Source organism: Micropterus salmoides, unplaced genomic scaffold (genome assembly GCF_014851395.1).
Source record: "Micropterus salmoides isolate LMB-PRFRI ecotype aquatic unplaced genomic scaffold, ASM1485139v1 Ms_hic_scaffold_12, whole genome shotgun sequence".
Lineage (NCBI taxonomy): Eukaryota > Metazoa > Chordata > Actinopteri > Centrarchiformes > Centrarchidae > Micropterus > Micropterus salmoides.
Window position 1 is genome coordinate 9,354,108 of NW_024040263.1, and position 18,351 is coordinate 9,372,458.

General features: G+C 40.4%; 1 long non-coding RNA gene across 2 annotated transcripts; it reads left to right on the forward strand.

Annotated features, from left to right (window-relative positions):
- The first annotated feature begins 2,350 nt into the window (after window positions 1-2,350).
- LOC119898903 lies at window positions 2,351-16,248 on the forward strand. Of its 2 annotated transcripts, none has more exons than XR_005443658.1 (4): window positions 2,351-2,535; window positions 4,896-5,042; window positions 9,452-9,528; window positions 14,720-16,248. It is a non-coding gene; the product is annotated as an uncharacterized LOC119898903 (long non-coding RNA). The 2 variants fall into 2 exon arrangements; XR_005443657.1 differs by having other exon boundaries at window positions 4,930-5,042; window positions 14,720-16,247.
- The last annotated feature ends 2,103 nt before the right edge of the window (window positions 16,249-18,351 follow it).

Sequence of the window (18,351 nt, forward strand, 5' to 3'; positions counted from 1 at the left end):
AGACAAAGTAGGAAAGGAAGACAGAGTCATTGAGTGAGTGAATGTGTCAGAGCAGGAAGGCATGTGCCTGCATTTAGATGTGTGAGTGCACGCTCATGAGTATGTGCTGTAAAATGTATACTAAGTATAAAGTTTGTTTAGGTGGTGCGCATAAAAGTATTTGTACTCATGAACAAGAATGTCTTCATACGTGTCCATGTGCGCGTGCACGTGTGTATGTGCTGGAATGTACAGCCCCTTCCTCTAAACAGGAAAGGAGTTCAGTTAATAGCATCACCACCCTTTCCCCTCGTACAGAACGGTGGCCAGACCAGAGTAACTTTAACTGTGAACGGATATGATCCTGCCCTCAACCCTTTTCACAGTAAAATCTACAAAGCACCTGGGCAGGAGACATGGAACTATCACTATCAATCTCTTTGCAAACAATTTGCCTGCTATCTACAAGATATGTGAACAAGGCAACAGAAAACAGAAGAAGCAGACAGTTTAAGGACGAGCCAATACTACTGCTTATCTAGACAATAGCAGGTAATTAGTGAGTCGGTGTGTTGTTACTTCAGGACAGCAGGGCTGTAAGGTCGGGGCTGCTCTGTCTGCTGCAGTGGGACTCTCACTGGGCCTGTATGCATTTACCATGTACCATAATGTAATACATCCCCCAGTCCCCCCAATCTGCCTATTTTAAGTTAATAAGTTAATTTTAAGTATTATAAGTTTGTAGACTGCTTTAAATTTAGAAATTGCTTTTTAAAAATAATATTTTTTTAATATAAAGAAGCTCTAACTCTCATTGCGGCAGGTCACCTGAAATGTTTACCTGCCAAAGCCAACATATACCCAGTATTTAACAGGTGGCAGGTGCTAATTTTATTTCCTGGTTTCAATAGCTCAAATTTGAGAGTTTGCTGCTGTTTTTTGTTTTACATTACAGTGTACAAGTGTTCGACTGTTGGTTGAACAAAGTGTCCCCTTGGGCTCTGGGAAATTGGCATTTTTCACTATTTTCTGATGTTTTATAGAACCAAATTATTAATCACAAAATGATCAAAGGTGAATATATAATGGAAATAATAATTAACTAAACCTTATATTGTTTTGGTTTCAGTACCAAAACTCAGGTATGATATCAGAACTAGTATCAAAAGATGTCTGTGTATTCCAACTGTTACATTTCAATGTGAGTGAATTTTGATTTAATTTGTTTTACTGTAACTGTATTATTATTATTATTATTAGTAGTAGTAGTAGTAGTAGTAGTGGTATTATGCATATCTGTTTTTAGGCAATTTTAGTTGTTTATTAACAAAGAAAACATTAATTCTGGGTCCCAGTGAAGCTCATGGTTAAGGTGAGGTACATAAATGTAACTTACAGTAAGAAAGTGCACACGCAGTTCCATTTCCACTTCTGCCGAAATGTTTGTAGGAAAGCAGTAAGATCATTTCAATATCAAAGGCACATGTTCACTTAATTTGCATTAAACAGGGGAGGGTGGAAGCACATTTGGAGCTAAGAGGAGGTCCTTATCCCAATCAATCAAGACATGTTACTTGTGCAAAATCACATAATTAAAAAATGCACAAATATCATAACTTCTCAAACATATCCAATTATGATTTCTTTTTATCCCTTAGCACATGCCTCTCCTGTCTTCATTATGTTGTGACATTAAAGTGAAACATTATTTAATATTTAGTGATGAAACAGGCAAGAAACTCTCTCCTCCAACTCTCTCTACAGAAATAAAATTGAACAGACAGTGAGACTCTCAGAGGAATATGCTGAAAGTGTCAATGCTGCTGGTTGAATATGGCAAAATTGCTTATTTTCAGATTCAGCCACATCAAGCAGTTTTTTTTCCCAGGCTGTTTGTGGAAGAGCTTGCATATTCATGGCCCGCCTGTTTTGAGAACCTGTCACTGAGCCTGTTATATAGCTCTCCCTGCCTTTCTGTTCAGGATGGCTTCAGAGGCAAAAACACTCCATCAGACTTAACACTGTCCAGCTGACACAGTCAGGCAGTAAAACTGACAGCCAGTAGAGTCTGGCCTAGCAAATGAACCGGACATAATAAACCACTGACACAGGGGTCACCTTCTGTCACTGCCTATGTATCCACACATTCATACACACGCATAGAAAAGCACACAGACAAATCAAAAGGACAATGCGCCCCACATCCTATTGCTATTAAATACCCATACACTCTCTCTCACACACACACACACACAAAACACACAGGCAAAGACCATCGCTTGCATCCTCCCACTTCTCTCCTTTGGCTGGGTTAAATCCAGCAAAACCCCAGCCTTGTATTTGACCTGCCTCCCACCTCAGCTGTAAAAGAGCGAGTGCAGGAAGGAGGAGCTGGTGAGCACCGGGCTGCCCACATCTCAGACAAGAGCAACTATGGATTTCTGACTTAAACTTGGCAAGTTATAAGGTCAATATAATATTGAAATGCATGGGAATAATTCCCCTTCTGCGTGGACAGCTACCTTCATAAGTCTGAAGGATTAATAAAACAACTGGGTGAGTGTTTTTGTTGCTATGAAAGTTCTCACTGAGAGCGAATCCCCCCATGACTCTGTGAAACAGAATAGGTGTTCGATGGGAGATTCATCAGCGCGGCTAACACTCAGGTCAGGAGCCCTTCATGTTGAAACCATCCACTGACAACATTGTATGTGCATATGTGTTTGCGTTTCCATGCATGTAGGTATATATTTGCTCTCCGTGATAGTATTGTGTAAGTGGTGTGTGTTATCAATCCAGCTACCTCCTCCCACGCTATATGACTGTTGTGTTCCCCCTCCTCCCAACCGTTCCCTCTGCTGCAAAGCCTCTGTACACGGAGAGCTCTGCACAGTCCCCGTGGAATCTCCCATGTCAGTACATTACCTTATAAGTGGAGGCATTGACTGTGGGGACTCTTTGATACACATTCACATACAGTACAAACACAATTGATCTTCAGCTGAGCATTGAAAGGGAGTGGGGGGGGTGGGGGGGGGGGTGCTCAAGAAAGATCTACACACATATAACAGATCACAGGCCTTCTTGTGGAATAAGAACTGTGTGCGCAAGAAGGAACAAAACGCTCCTTTGATAAGGATGTGACAAGGAGCAATCTTTCCCTGGAGCCATCCGCTGAACACTATCAGCGATCTGGGAAAGGCTCAGACGCCACAGTCAAAGTGTAATATTATCCTATCTGTTCAGCCTCACATCGGGCATAATGCGACTGGCTGTATTAATTATACATTTCTTTTTCTTTTTGCATGAGCAGATTTTCCCCTTAGGGGATGCTAAAATAATGACCCCATCTTTTGACAACATTTGCAGCTCAATTAAAAAGTGTTTATGTCAATCTTCCCCTGTGTGAGCGCTGCCGGTTCACCATGTACACAGCAGTAGTGAGATGTTGTCATCTTCCAGCCACGAAATGTCAGAGACCTTTGGTTGTCATGACAATACACAGGGGTCGAACTTCAGCACTGACTTTCTCTCAAGGCAAAATAAATATTCCGTCCAATCTCTCCACGTACTGGTAAAAGGAATTATTTACTCGTTTTATGTTTTTTCAGAGATAGGGGGAAAACATACAAAAATCAGAGAGTGACTAATCGATCCCTCCTCCATTTATATTTAAAATTGAGAGAGGGGCGTTTGTTAAGTTCAAATAAATACTTTCTCTTAGATGTGGATGCGAACTCAGACAGCAGTCAATGATATGTTTGAAATAAAAATAAATGAATTGGAGTGTTTTTGCTCTCAGTGAGAGGAGAGCCCTAATGAGAGTGATCACAGATGCCAAGACCAAACACTTCAAACAAAGGCAGCTTGTTCTTTCATACATGAAGTGAAAAAAACCTTCAAAGATATTCTTTTTAAAGAAAAACAAAACAAAGAGAGTGACAGAAAGAAAGATAGTGGAATTATATTGAAGAAAGTCTGAACCGAACAATCACAACCTTTCTGCTATCTTTCTGGGAAACGGTCATAATTACATAATTTGTAAGTGTAAAGCTGAGGAATTAAAAAAATTAATCACAATAATTTGCTGTAATTATGGGTCTCCCCTTGCACTACTTACTCTGCACCCTGTCACTGCTGCATGCAATGCGCACTATATACTAAATGCTTGAGCTTTCCATATTTAGATTTGTTGTGAATATAAACAAGTGAGTGAGTGAAAAGTCCTCCTCGTCTATTTAAACCCTCCCCCGCAGGCAACAGTATTTACAAGGAAACGGTTATCATTTAGTCTCTGTTGCGGATCAAAATGTCAAGCTCCACAGAGAATCTGAGCAGTGCTGTTAGGGCCAAAAGTGCAGTTTTAGAGCCCCAGGATCTGAGAGAGAAAAAATGATTTGCAAATGCCCAAATATGTCTAATTGACCTGAAATATAGCCTGTGTGCAGGAACTGTTTGAAATCAATATGAAGAGCGAAAAGAATATCCTTGAAGGAACATTTCAGAAGATCACACCGCACATCTTTCGGAGCAGCATTATGAAGTATGCAAGAATTACGAAAACAATCAAGAAGTCATGCAAGGTCATGTGAATAAAAATTACAGTGGTTGCAGCAAATTAAGAGAGAGTGGGGAACAGCTGTTTTTCACCTAGCAGACCAGGATAATAGGAGCACACTGAGCGCTACTGTAGATTATATGAATAGTCTGTGGACGTGAAAGCCATTTGTGAGTGAATTTACACATAATGTATTCCCTCTGTATTTGTTTATTGCATGTGTTTAGTGAGGTAAATCAATAGCCAGTATTCCCATCCTTGATTGGATTCACAATTAGCTCTAGCAAGAGACTCCCAGACAGTGGGTATGTTAGATTCAGCACAGCCAACCCACCTGATTGTCTTTCCCTCACATCAGCCGCCACTCCAACCCCATCCCCTCTACTGTCCAGGTGCCTTGTGGGTAAAGGTGATGACTGGAGGGTAGTTCCACCCAAGTGGCAGGCGGGCCGTGACAGCTCCGAGATGCTCTTTGACCTGAGAGGAAGGGAAAACAACATCAATGGTAATTCCCCTTCAAACACATTAACTGGGATGAACTGGGTCCCACCGAGCCCCTGTGAGTGGACTCGCATTGATCGCAGAAATCCATGAATAAATTTAGCACTAATTGATTTTTTTTCCCCTCCTCAGAAAATAAATCTCTAATTCTGAGTAGAGGCAGTGAATGTAGCACCATTTTTATTTAAATCTGTAGAAATACATTTTGAGAAGTAACTTAATAAGCTACAAAAATATTCTGTGTACTCTCATACCGTCTGATCTAGGACGCCTGTTGTTATCAGTGCAGCCACAAAGTTTTAGCATTTTGTAACTGGACAAGAGTCAATAAAAAGTCCACCTTGAGCTCAGTTGCTAAACAAACAAAGAAAATTCATTGTGTTAGCATTGTTGAAGCAACAAGCCCAGAAATTAACCCATTAGGTCCTCTGGATTTCAGCTACCATTTAATTGCTTTCAGTGGGGATTGAAGTTATAGTTGGAGGGGAAATGGTGTCGCATATGCATTTACAAGAGCTCCCTATCCCTTCACCTTGCCCAGCTGTAAGAATGATACTGTCAATATCGGTAGAAAGCATTTACAAAAGATTCCAAGCATTAAGCGTAATTGCTGCACTGTTGTTACAAAGTGGAAGAAGATGTTGAAAATATGCTCTTATGAAGGTGAACTGCCGAAGCAGTTTTATTTAAACTGAAAGAAGGATTTAGCATTATATTTACAAATGGTAAACTAAAAAACATTTCCTTACTGTTTTTGGACCCCGAAAAAAAACCAAGAAAGAACCAAATATGTCTATTTAAATACATTTTGAAAAATTACCCCCAAGTACAGGGCTTAATCAAACTACAAGTATCTCGTTAATCTATATTTAAAATACAAGCTATTTAACCAAAGGTCAGGTGTGTTTTTTAAGCAGAGCATTAGCCATACTATATAAAGCTGATTAGAAACACTCAGGAGCATGCCGTTTACAGTTTAGTCAATGGATCCTAAAGTTCAGGCTGATCCTTTAGTCAGACATTTTAGTTTTTCCCTTTGCTTTTCAAATTCATTGCTGCAGCTGAAATCACTGCTCAGTAAAATATTATAGTTTTGGGGATATACAAAAGTGCTTGATTTTATTCTGTGCAGTGCCAAGTCAGACTTTCCATTTGAATATGGATCTGTGATAGTATATAATAATATTAGTTAAAAATACCAGTTTGTATATAATAACTGCAGAAGATTTTATTGTATATTTTTAAGTTGTCAATTGAAATAGTCAAAGTGCTTATTCTTTGTAATGATTGAGGAGTCTTGATTTGGGGAAGTAGCAGATTCAGGTATCATACTGCCACCTACTGGTTGACACTCTTCTCAAAGATGAAAAGTCAGAGTGCACTTAAATGAGTTCCTTATGATTAAAATAATCACTGATTTCAGGAAGGACAACTTCTACTTCAGTGACATCTATGGAAATTAAATATTACATTGAGCTTTACTTCAAATGATAGATAATATCCTCAAACATCTGCATTGACTAGGAGAGGAAATGTCCCACGGGTGCCCTGACTAAACATCATGCCCTGGGCCCTTTAAAGCACATCTAACTGAAAATGTGGTTATGGTCTATCAAGACTCCCTTCACTGACAAACCTCAATTGCTCAGTCGTGCAAAGAAGAACTCGTTCCTGAAATGTTCCTTTTTGTTTGATGGATGAGTTGAACATATAATGGCTGGGCATTACCTCTGCAAATAAACTAGACTTGACATTGCCCTGTGTTGGAACATCTGGGACGCCCCAGAGACAGGATCAAAGGCCTTGCGCGTCCTTGGACTCTATCTGTGCCAAACATGCACAGCAAGCTCAAGAACAGGTTATCCAGCGCATTTCAGTCATCATCATCTCCTGCCCTGGCTGTGTTTGTTAGTCATCAGCTATTGCTGTTTAATTTGTTACAGTCATATTCCTCAGTGTTTTCGTCATGATAACAGCAGGGCAGAGAGCAGTGCAGCCAGACAATACAGTAAATCAATTTATGAGCTTATTATCTCACAAAAAAAATGACATCTTTACCTAAGTGGAAACACGAACGGGATGTTGAAAATTAAGTGCTAGACTGATTGATCTTGCTAGCACTTTTCCAACTGACACGTCAGACTGAACAGCATATCAACTCCGCTCTCATCTGCACTATACTATGGGGGCTGTGCTACAACACAATCCACATTACTTGGGCTTTGTTTGGAGAGAGCCAGCCAACTGCATAACCTTAATTAGTCAAGCTGTATTCATTCAAGTGATTACAATGCCCTACACAGTAGTGAAGAGAAGCATCTGTCACTTAAACTCAAATGATTTCTCAATCTTTCCACTCACTGGAATAAATTTGTTGTCAGTGTATCAATTTATAAAAACACTCTGATGATGATTTTGTGCCAAAATAAAATACAGTCTTGTCTAGGACTGCCACTAACAATTATTTTCATTATTGACTTGTCTGTCATTTATTTTATGGGTCAATCAATTAACTGTTTAGTCCACAAAATGTTACAAAATAGTGAAAAACAAGTTCTCAAATAGCAAAAACCACAGATATTAAATTTACAATGCTTTAAAACAGAGAAAAGCAGCCAATCATTACATCTGAGAGGCTTGAAGCAGCACATTTTAGGATTTTCCCGTTGTTAAATGACTTACACAAATACAAGATTTTTAAAATTGTTGAGGATTTATTTTATAATGACTGACTAATGAATTCATTATTCTGGCACTTTTCTTGACCACTTTATTGTGATGTATTAAGCACATTCAAAATGCACAAATCACAGCATATTTTTAGCATGATGTTAATTCTGGCATGGCTGAAAAGGACAAAATGAGGTTTATCTGGGATCGCTTTTTTTCCCAGGTTCTTGAGTTTCATTGTGTTTGCCATTTCTAAATCTCCCCAAGGCTATGCATCTGCTGCTCTCCAGCATGCACAACTGGGGAAAAAAGCAGGATGTCACTTTTGTGAACTAGCAGCAGCGGAGAGGAGGGGGAAAATGACGCAATCATCAGAAAAGTGGTTTGGGTGGTGAGGCTGGGGCCTTATGAGGGGCAGGTTGCAGAGATCGCCCGCACCTCGGCAGATGTGCCTCGGTGTCACTCTACATCCGCAGCCGAATGAATCACCTAACAGATGTTTAACGTCAGGGCCAGGCTGTCACGCCAGCCAAACGCACACATGCACACACCAGCCATGCAAAGATATGCATACACACTGTACAATTTATCACTACATTAGGAAGAGTGGCTCCACAAGGGGTCAGACCAAGGCGCTGATGTTCACCTTGATGTGACTTTGACCAAAAATAGCAAGAGAGATTTCACTATACCTATAGAGAAGTGTTTGTAGGGTAGGAAAAAAAATCCTGTGATGTGCACTTAATATACACAACACACTGACTGAAGTGTGGTTCTGCTCAAACTCGCTGAGTTGCTCTTTTTGATCTCTGGCTTGTACGATCTGAAAACAACCCGTCAATATTGAAAGACAGAAAATATTTTAGATAACTCCGCTCCAGCCTCCCTGATTCCTTTTTTCGTTTTTTTAGACCATTCATGGCAGAATAAAGATATTTTGTCGAAACCCATTCCAACCAAAAAAACGAACGTGGCGTCTTACCAAAGATCTTTATCACCTCTTTTGTTTTAGGGTTTGTTCTAGGAGTTGTTTTGAGGTGGGGATGACGAAATGCAACGCTACAACAATAAACTGCCAATGCCATAAAACAGATGTTTTACAACCTTTGTAATGTCACTCTGCCATGCTGCACATCACATTTCCACATGTGAGATTTTATTGACAAGAGGAAAATTATATTTAAACAGAACTATAGAATTGAAATTCAAACACAGTCTTTTCTCTGAAACAGGTCCTGTACCCACTGTCATTTAAGGTGAACAGTCACTCAAGGATTTGACTGATCGTCTCATAGAATCAATCATTAAGTGTGCCGTGGGTGTTTTTTTTTTAAGTGTGCCTCAGTACCAAGAACATTGAGAATCACTGTGTTAGAAAAGAGCAATTGAAGGTAAGGAGCTTTTAAGAAAGAGTTGCTGGATCTTTGAGAACATTCTTGAGGCCCTTTTCCCCTCTTTTGGAGAAACCCAGGCAGATAAAAGGAAACACTCGGGTGGATTAAAGTGTTCAGAATGTATCAGCATCAAACCACTAGAGTTTTTGCCCTCTACATTTTTCAAACACAGTCAATAGATCTAAATATTTTACTGTGCCCTGGCCGATTTATTGTTTGATGTTTAAAAACTTGTGTGGAATGAAAGAAAATTCATTAAAGAAGATGGCCCCAGAACGAGGCCCTACGATCAGCTTTGAAAGTCTAGTTTAACTGGGATATTGATCATTCTCTTTCTTCTGTGACAAAGGCCACCAGGGACGCTGGAGGTGTCGGAGGATGAAGGCGCGCTGCCAATAACACCAGACGTGTGTGTATACACTGTAGGTAAGGCTGGGAATTACACTACTGACACTGAAAAATCCAATAACTCAAAAATGACCAAACAAACATCACATTTTTGATTTCATGCTGGTCAAAAGAAGAGTCAGTGTGCATTCTGGTTTCGATGAAGCAATTTGCACTTGAGGGTTTTGATTTTTTGCACTGCATGACAGATAAGACTACAATATTTGGGAACTTAATTATACAGCTTTTGTGGGGCCACTGGAAAAATAATCCCTAAATTGATATTGGATGTTAATCACAGAAGTTCGAGTGTGTGTTCACAGTGTAGAATGAGCGGTTATATTATTGACTATAGACTGTTCTGCTTAAAAAGAAAAACTATTACAGAACAACAGCAACATACTATGTGAGTTCTATTTTAGGGTGGATTTTCCCTTTTAGCAACCCAATCGCTATATGTTTGAGAGTAAAATTTTACATATTCAAGCTTTTCTGCAGGTGTGGCTATACCCGTCATGGCCTAAAAATTCTCAGCAAATTAAAAAGGAATAACACTGTACCACAAAAGGTTTTAAGCACAAGCTGTAAACACAAAAGGGAGTTTTGACAGAAAAGGAAGCTCCATCATAGAAATCAGTTTTTAAAATTCTAATTTGGAGATATTTTGCACGATAAAGCAAAACCTAATCCGCTGGAGTTCTTCAAGCTTAGATTTCCATCAAAGATAACTCCTAAATATCTGGCAACTTTCTTGACATCAGGAGACAGACTAACCACAGCATAATTAATTAAATATTTGGAATATGCAGGGCAAAGAGTTATTTTCCCAGAGCTGCAAAACATTAGACAAACAGGACTTGACAACTGTCAGCAGTGTTTTGAAGATGGCCAGGCTATTTAGACTGATAGACAAAAATTAATGGTGAAGAAAAGAACATCTCCAAGTTAAACCATTTGTAGAATCTCTGAGAATGTGTAAATTGCATACACGCTATCCATTTGTACAATAAAACACTATGATTATCCCTCTGTGCCTCTCTACTGTTTCCACAACACTGGAAGAGCTCACATTTAGTGTACTTTTTTATGCTTATGCTTTGAAATTTACATTAAAAATAAATTACCACAATGTTTTCAAGGAAACTGACAGCTTATCCTAGACAACAAGTTACAGTAGAGAAATGGGACTAAATTTTATTGCCACTTAATGCAACTCAGGAAAATATCAAAATAAATGCACTTCATTCTTTAAAAAAATGTGTTTTAAAAGAGTGTATGCAAAATGCTTTTACAATTTATGTAGAACTGTGAGATGCTCTAAATGTTTGTATTTGTTTTTAATAAACAAGAAGCCTAAATGAACACATTTTGGGGGTTTTTATGTTATATGTTGCCTTACTATCGAATAATGCAACACAAAAATGTCTGTTTTTTTAGATAAGGTGCATGAAAGGCTGGTTTGTTTGCCCTTTCTTTAAATTTTTCAGCTTTTGGCACAGCTGCGACTATGCAACACAGCCAGTTTAAATAAAAATGCACATATTCTCTTTCCAAGCGTCAGTTACTGATTTCCATCTCATCTCTTTTCCTGCTCCACTCTGATCACAATGTCTGTGTGCTTCAGTGTGGCAACAACTGCAATAAGACTAGATCTCCTACAAAAATATGAACTGGACTCACTTAATGGATCCATTTCTCCCCTCCAGTTTGCCAACCACTGCGTTCAGCAGCATCTATTTCAATCCCACTGTCGTTTCTCCACAATCTCTTATATTTCTCCCCTGAAAATCTGTCCCTTCCTCTGCCTTAAGTACCATGAAGTTATTGAATGGAATTACCATTTTGCAGCTGAATGAGCAACTCAGTAAATATGGAGTAAATTAATACATTGACTAGAGGTGAAACAGGTCGTTGCATTCAAATGCAGGCAGACCCGCTGAGCCATAAACTCCCAGGACAAAAATCAAACCGCACACTCACTGGAGATGCTGGTTTCTTCTAGGCCTGTATAGAAGCTGAATAAAGAGGGAAGTTTGAAGCATGTCAGTATCTGTCGTTAGTTATATGTTTGTCCAACCAAAATCAGGTACTTGAAGTACCAGAAATATGGCGCTGACTCTTATCATGAACTCCAGAGCTGCTGGTCAATTTGGTGTAGCCTGCAGGGAAATAAATGCTGATAAATGATCCCATTGTACTCCTGCACACAACACTTTGACTTTTTTTTTACCTTAGTGAAAAAAAATATTAAGGGCTAAATTTCACCAGCAACTCCAAACTGTAAATTACTAGTTATCTGTTTCAAGTATTTTTCTCCTACATTGTTTCTGTCGACTATCTGTGAGGGCATACTATCTGCACCAGACATAGCACTTAATTGAAGGTTGATTGAAATCTGTCAAAACTAGAGGCTAGTTTCCAAGGCAACACGCACACCAAGTGGTATTACTTCATCATTAGTAGTAGTGTTTGTGGGTTTTTATTCTTCACAAATTTCTCTAATTAGTTGCCAATTGATTGGTATTTACCCTCAACTGAACTGTTCAAGCCGTACCCATATTTGAGTTTTATCAGAGGCTCATTCATCAGCTGCGGGGGCAAAAATATAAATGATTACAGTGTTTCCATGAGATCATACATGATGAAAGTTTGGAGTATGAATATTGATGCAAAAACCAAGAACATGTTGTTTGCAGAATTAGCACTGCACAGTCCCACATTAAATGTGTTTTTTTGCCATGAATTTTATACACAGAAGTGTGACCTGATTTTTTAAGAATTAAAATCTCATAAAGTACCCTAGTTTTAAAGATGTACAAACTGTGTATCCTGTCTTCCATCACTCTGTTTGTAACTTTTCCTTTAAAAAGACACACAGGACACAGCAGGAGGGGAGGTGTGATGTTCTCTCTTTTTATTGACTGACACGGCTGATGAGGGCCCATCCTGCACTTTGGCAGAAGGGTAGGCAAGCATGCGGAGGTGGCGCCCACCAGGGTGCAAGGAGGGGGCGACATGGTCGTCCTTCATAGATATTCCATGCGTGGCTTTACCCTCAGCTGCCCTGTCAAGGTCTATGTATGCCCCTCCAAGGGGGCTGAGACAGGGTCATGGATGACACCCGCCTCTATGCCAGACGTGACAGCACAGCTGGGCCGCTTAATGACAGAGAGGCCTGGCCCAGCACACACCTGCCCATCCTGGGCAGGGCAGGCGACCTCACGGGGAGAAAGAGGAGCCGTTGCCACGTTCGATGGACAGATGTTCTGGAGGGGAGACAGCAGAGACAGCTGCACTACAGGGACCCCTCCGTTTCTCTCCTCTCTCCAGTAATTGAAAATCATGTAAAAGGTCAAATGTGCGATACTGGCTGTCCCTCTTTGCAAGTTGTTCCTTTCAGCCAGAACATGACAAAAACAACACTGACTGGATGACAGCTTTTGCTGCAATTATTGCCTATTTAGCTATGGATGTCCATGTAATGACGATATCTGTAAACATTCCCAGTGAATAAATCTGCATATACAAAGAGGAGTGGGCCATCTGTTGGAGGCCATGAACAAGGATCCCTGAGAGAAACCTAATCATTGCGTACATTACACAGACACTGTTATGACATTTGGACTCCAAATGAAGGAGGATTGTAAGGGGGAGGGGGGTGGGGGGTACGTAAATAGCACTAATTCCAAACTCTATCAACATTTGCTGAATAGCAGAGAACAGCCCCGTGTAAAGAGTCCACTGTGGTACAGGGGGGTCAGTGCCTGTCCTGAATACCAACAGAGACTGACCCTCCTTCTGGGTTGCATTTTGATGAGAAGTGGCAAGGTTCTGACCTCCGCAGAATTGCTCTCAGTTTGTGGTTGTCTTAAACAGAACCAGCAACAGAACTGTCACAAACCATCAGCCTCCCTGGAATTCAGCAGAGATTTCTAGACCTTCATAGACAAATTAACGATCAAAATAGACAATGAGGACTCATCAAGCAACACCAAAAAGGGACTTTCAAGTACTAGAACCTTGGCATTGTGTTTGAGAAGTTTTTTTTACTTGACCTAGATAAATACAAGTTTTATGGGAACTGGAGAAGGTACAAAAAGTTTACATGCTCAGACTGTGAAATACAGTATTTAAAGAGAGTATGTCAGTGTTGGACAAAGAATGGGCTATATAAATGAAACATCTCATCATACATTTATTTCAATAATGTAAAAGTTTCAAAAAGTTGTTACTTTTAATGAGAAACATCTTAGGACTCACCCACAAACATGTGGTTTTGAGGGAACTCTTTTAAATTTAACAAAAACAAGTGCTGTGACTTGAGTACCAGCACAAACAGGAAGGAAACAATATATTCCATAAACTCCCCCAAATGAGAATGTTATCAATTACACTTGTGTCTGAAGGAAAAACAAAATGAAGCTCTTCAAGATGCATGTTTCTGGTTTGACCGACCGTAGCCCTTTGCCAATAACAATGTTACCCGCAATCAAGATCCAAACCACACACCCTTGGCACGGCACGCTGTCACAAATTATGTTTTGATTCTGACCAAATGCAACAGCTTCCTGTCTGGTGCTGTTTTCCCTTACTGTCTGTTTTATTATCTTGAACCAAATGCAAACGTTGTGATTTTTTTTTAACTGCAGAAAGGACATTTGGTAACATATCAAACCTGTTGGATGCTCCAGATGACAAACTTGGATAACATGTATCCTCATCAGGGAAACAATGACTATAACTTCACAACAAGAAACCAGCACTATCTGCGCTCATTAAACCCACTGAAAATCTGTTTTAGACGTTGATGTTCCATCCTGGACTTTACTCCTAATTGTCTCTCATGTCTACAAAACAAATACAGTTTTTCTAATCACTCCAAAAAACCACCTTAATTGAAATGTGTGAGTTTTCAAGTGTTTGAGTGTATGCCACTTGTATGAGAGTTTAACTGTGCAACTGCATGCATGTAGCACACCAGAATGCACATTTCAAAGGCAAGACAGCTCCTGGGCTTGCTGAACTTTTGCTTGTTATCAGGAGCTGAGAGTGAAATGGAGAGAATTGATCTTTTGTCTACTGGAGGTGCACTCCCTTGGGCTGGGCCCCTCGCTTGCTCACTTGCTTAGCTGCCATGCAGAGGGCACTCTTTCACACCACCCCCCCCCCCCTTGTTCACTCTCTCTCTCTCTCTCTCTCTCTCTCTGCATGGCGGCTGCCTCTCCTCCAGCTGACACTTGTCCTGCCGTTACCGGGAGAGATGTGTGCTGAGCTGCTGACACCAGGATTGATCTTCCTCCTTTTCCCCATAAGCTCCATATCAAGCTCCTGGAGACTCTTGGAGGAGACAAAGAATGGGCGGAGGGGCAGGGATAAGGGGTTGGGGAGGAGGCCAGAGTGGATGGAAGAGGAGAGAGAATATTGTCAACTCACATCACCTCTTCAAACTAACAATGTTTAGAGCAGCGTAGGAATAGAGTACACAAAGTTGACAGTTTCATTGGTGGGAGGAAGTTCACTTTTTGCTGAATTGTTGCTCACAGTGACACCACAACACCAACAACTACATTTCCTAATGGTTCCTAACAAAAACTACTTTTCATGATCAAGACTCAAATGGTACTATTCACTAAAGTGAAGAAGATGTGTTATAAAAAACAAATTAGTTGCATGATTCTATAAATAATACACCTCAAAACTTGCTTGATGGTAGATAACTGTGACCACAAGATGATAAGACCCTTTTTGTTTAACCAGAAAGAGAAGTCTCCCTCGAAATATCACAAGAATTGGGTTGTTGCAGGAAGACGCCAGTGGAAATGTGCTTAAATTGTTTTTTTATTTTTTATTATTGTGATACTGGTTGATATACAATTGGGAGTCTGCACAGGGTGTTTTATTAAAAAAACGTTGCCAGATTCTCTATGACAAAAATAGACATAGGCAGAGCAGAGCGCCGCTTCCGGCCGCTTCTGAAACGTGCTGTGCGTATCTGGTGAAAGCACAAGCAGGATGGCTGCGTTCAGGTCCGAGTGCTCTATTGCAGCCAGAACACGACACAGCCTGGTGGAGGCTTCACTGGAGCAAGGCATAATAACATAATAATATATTTTGACTTTGTCTTGTTTATATTATGTGTGGCTTTTCTGAAAAGCCTCCACCTACATTAAATTGTTTTTATCATTTATATAGTGCTTACACAGCTCATGTGCAATGCCTAAGTGGAAAAACAAACAGAAATAAAGCTTTTCATTGGCAACAGAACCAAGCTGTACTCTAAATTGGACAGCAGTAAATAACCTCAGACTGAGACCCTAGCCTGGACTGTAAGACCTCTTCCACTTTAAAACTGCACTTCATTTGAAAATGTACAATGATAAGCATTATACAGAACATAATATTTACAACAAAATGTATTCTAAATATTTAATATTGGAGGAGTAACTGATCGTCTAGCTGCTGCTGTGATCCTGCAGCCACAGTAAGTTAAAATAATGTACTTTTAATATACTTTCTTAATGTACTATTTTTTATTATTGATTATTGTCGTATTGATTTTTGTGTTGTCAGTGTTGTGAAATACAATATAAACTTTTCTAATGAAATGCTACGTACAACTGTCTGAGCTAAAAGGATAAAATAGTTTACATAGTTTTGATTACCCTTTAAAGCACAGACGTTGCTGGTAGATCTCACCATTCGATAAACCAAATCTAAAACTGGCCCACATTGGCCTTACCAATTGGCCTTGTAACCAAGCGGGAAGCTTCCGGTCTGAGTGAATCCAACATCTGCATAATGGTAAAATGACCCTATTTCTCACCGGATGTATTACCCCAGTAAACACTTTCCTGATGAGTTTATGGTCTCAATCGCTAGTTTCATGTCTTCTTCAATACAACATGATGTTCATTTAGTAAATTATGTTCCCATTTAGAGGAAAATAGACCCTAAAGCAGAGTATGCTTCATGGTGGAATTATCTGTGATTGACAAATTGTTACCGTGGCGACCTGTCAATCAGGCTAGAGTAACTTGTACCCATGGCACTGTGTAAATTTAATCAGCGCCATTGAAAAAGGTTATTAGGAGTTGGCTTTTCACTTTCTCTGGTGAGTACATTTAGTTTTAAGCCTGTTGTTCGCTAGACAAAATTATAATCCCTGTTAAAATTATAGTTAACATGAATTACTGATGCACCTAGGTAAGCAAGCGAGCTAGCTCCACACACGGCCTCCACTGTCTCATTCAAATATGGTCACGTCCAGTGTCGCTGGTTTCAAAAGCTCAACATGGGGGCGCCCTATCGGCCAAACTCAAGGCTTCAGAACGGCAGTCCACAAACCAACTGGTGACGTCAGGATGACTACGTCCACTTCTTATATACAGTCTATGTTTACAGTTTATGTTTGTTTATGAAGAACGATCAAGAGACGCGGTACTTTTTTTTTTCTCCGTTCTATAAAATTCAGTTGTTTGTGGTAAAATGTTACAAATTGTCCCTCCTGCAATGTTAATACATCATTCAGAAAAATTATTCAGCCAGTGCCTGATCTGGATTTCCACCAAAGACAAATCCCTTCTTCCCCAGTTTATGGCCTAATCTTCCTTCAAATTTCACTGATATCTGTTAGTAGGTTTGTCCAGCGTCCCACCAACTAATAAATAAACCAACCAAACTACAAAACAGATGTAAAAATGACAGCTTCTACAACGAAAGGATTAAAATTAATCTGGACTAATACATAGACTAAAAATAAACTGCATGGTCATAAATAACAGTAATGGATGCATTCTCAGTGGCTCCTGAGGACTTCTGTTGTGATTATAAGTCCAAGCATCTGAGTGGATTTGACTGGGGATCGTTACAGTTATTACTGTGTGTTATTGGCATCGCGAGGAGATCAGACCTGGGAGGAAGGGTTCGGGGGGAGGAAGTCTAGCAGCAAACGTTATAATTTGCGGGTTAGCCAATTTCAGGAGGCTGGCTGGCCCGATCTCCCTGGTAAGCATCCGAGAGCAGGGGAGACCAGAGCATGGCAGGGCAGAGCCGTGCAGGAGGAAGATGAATCAAGTTTAATAACAAAGGGTTCTAATTGCCCCCTACAACCCCGCAGCCCCACCTCAGAGCTGAACTCTAATTATGGAGAGAACACAGTGCACTGTCACCCAATATTAAGTTGTTGAAGAGCATGGCGAGATAATCGATAAACACTTTAGTTGAGGAGGTGGGGCGGGGGGGAACAGAGAGAAAAGAGAGAATAAAAAAAGTAAGATGCCCCTTCCATTCAGTGGGAACCAGCAGCACCCAAAGCCCTCCTAGCTCATGAGAACACCGTTGGGACGGTCCAAGAATGATTGCAGAGCAATAATCCTGAGCCCCCCCCCCCACCCCCCCATTCTTGAAAAACTCCATACAAACACACATGCTGCAAATGCTCACTCAAATGGCCAAACACACACATACACGTTCATGTGAGCGTACAGCACAATGTAGAGCCCTACCTTCCCCATGGGCTGCCTGAGCACCCGTGCGTCTGAGAGGAAAGGTGAACACGGTCACCCTAATTACAGGGGCCCCAGCTCTCTCACACACTAGCACACACTCACCAGGCATAACTAAAGACAGGCCAATTAGGGCGAGAGGGAGATAAGGAAAGTTTTATTTGTATACTAATTAAGCCCCTGATGAAATTCAAAAGGGAGGTGGTGAAGGGGATTGGGGGAGGGAGCGGACGGGTAATTGTGTGTTTGAGAAAAGGTTGCTTTAGGTGCGGTTATCTGAGAAGAACAGCCTTGAGATAGTTGCCCCCTAATCCCACGCTGAGCCCCGGCACTGCACTGCAAGGTCTCTCATAATTTG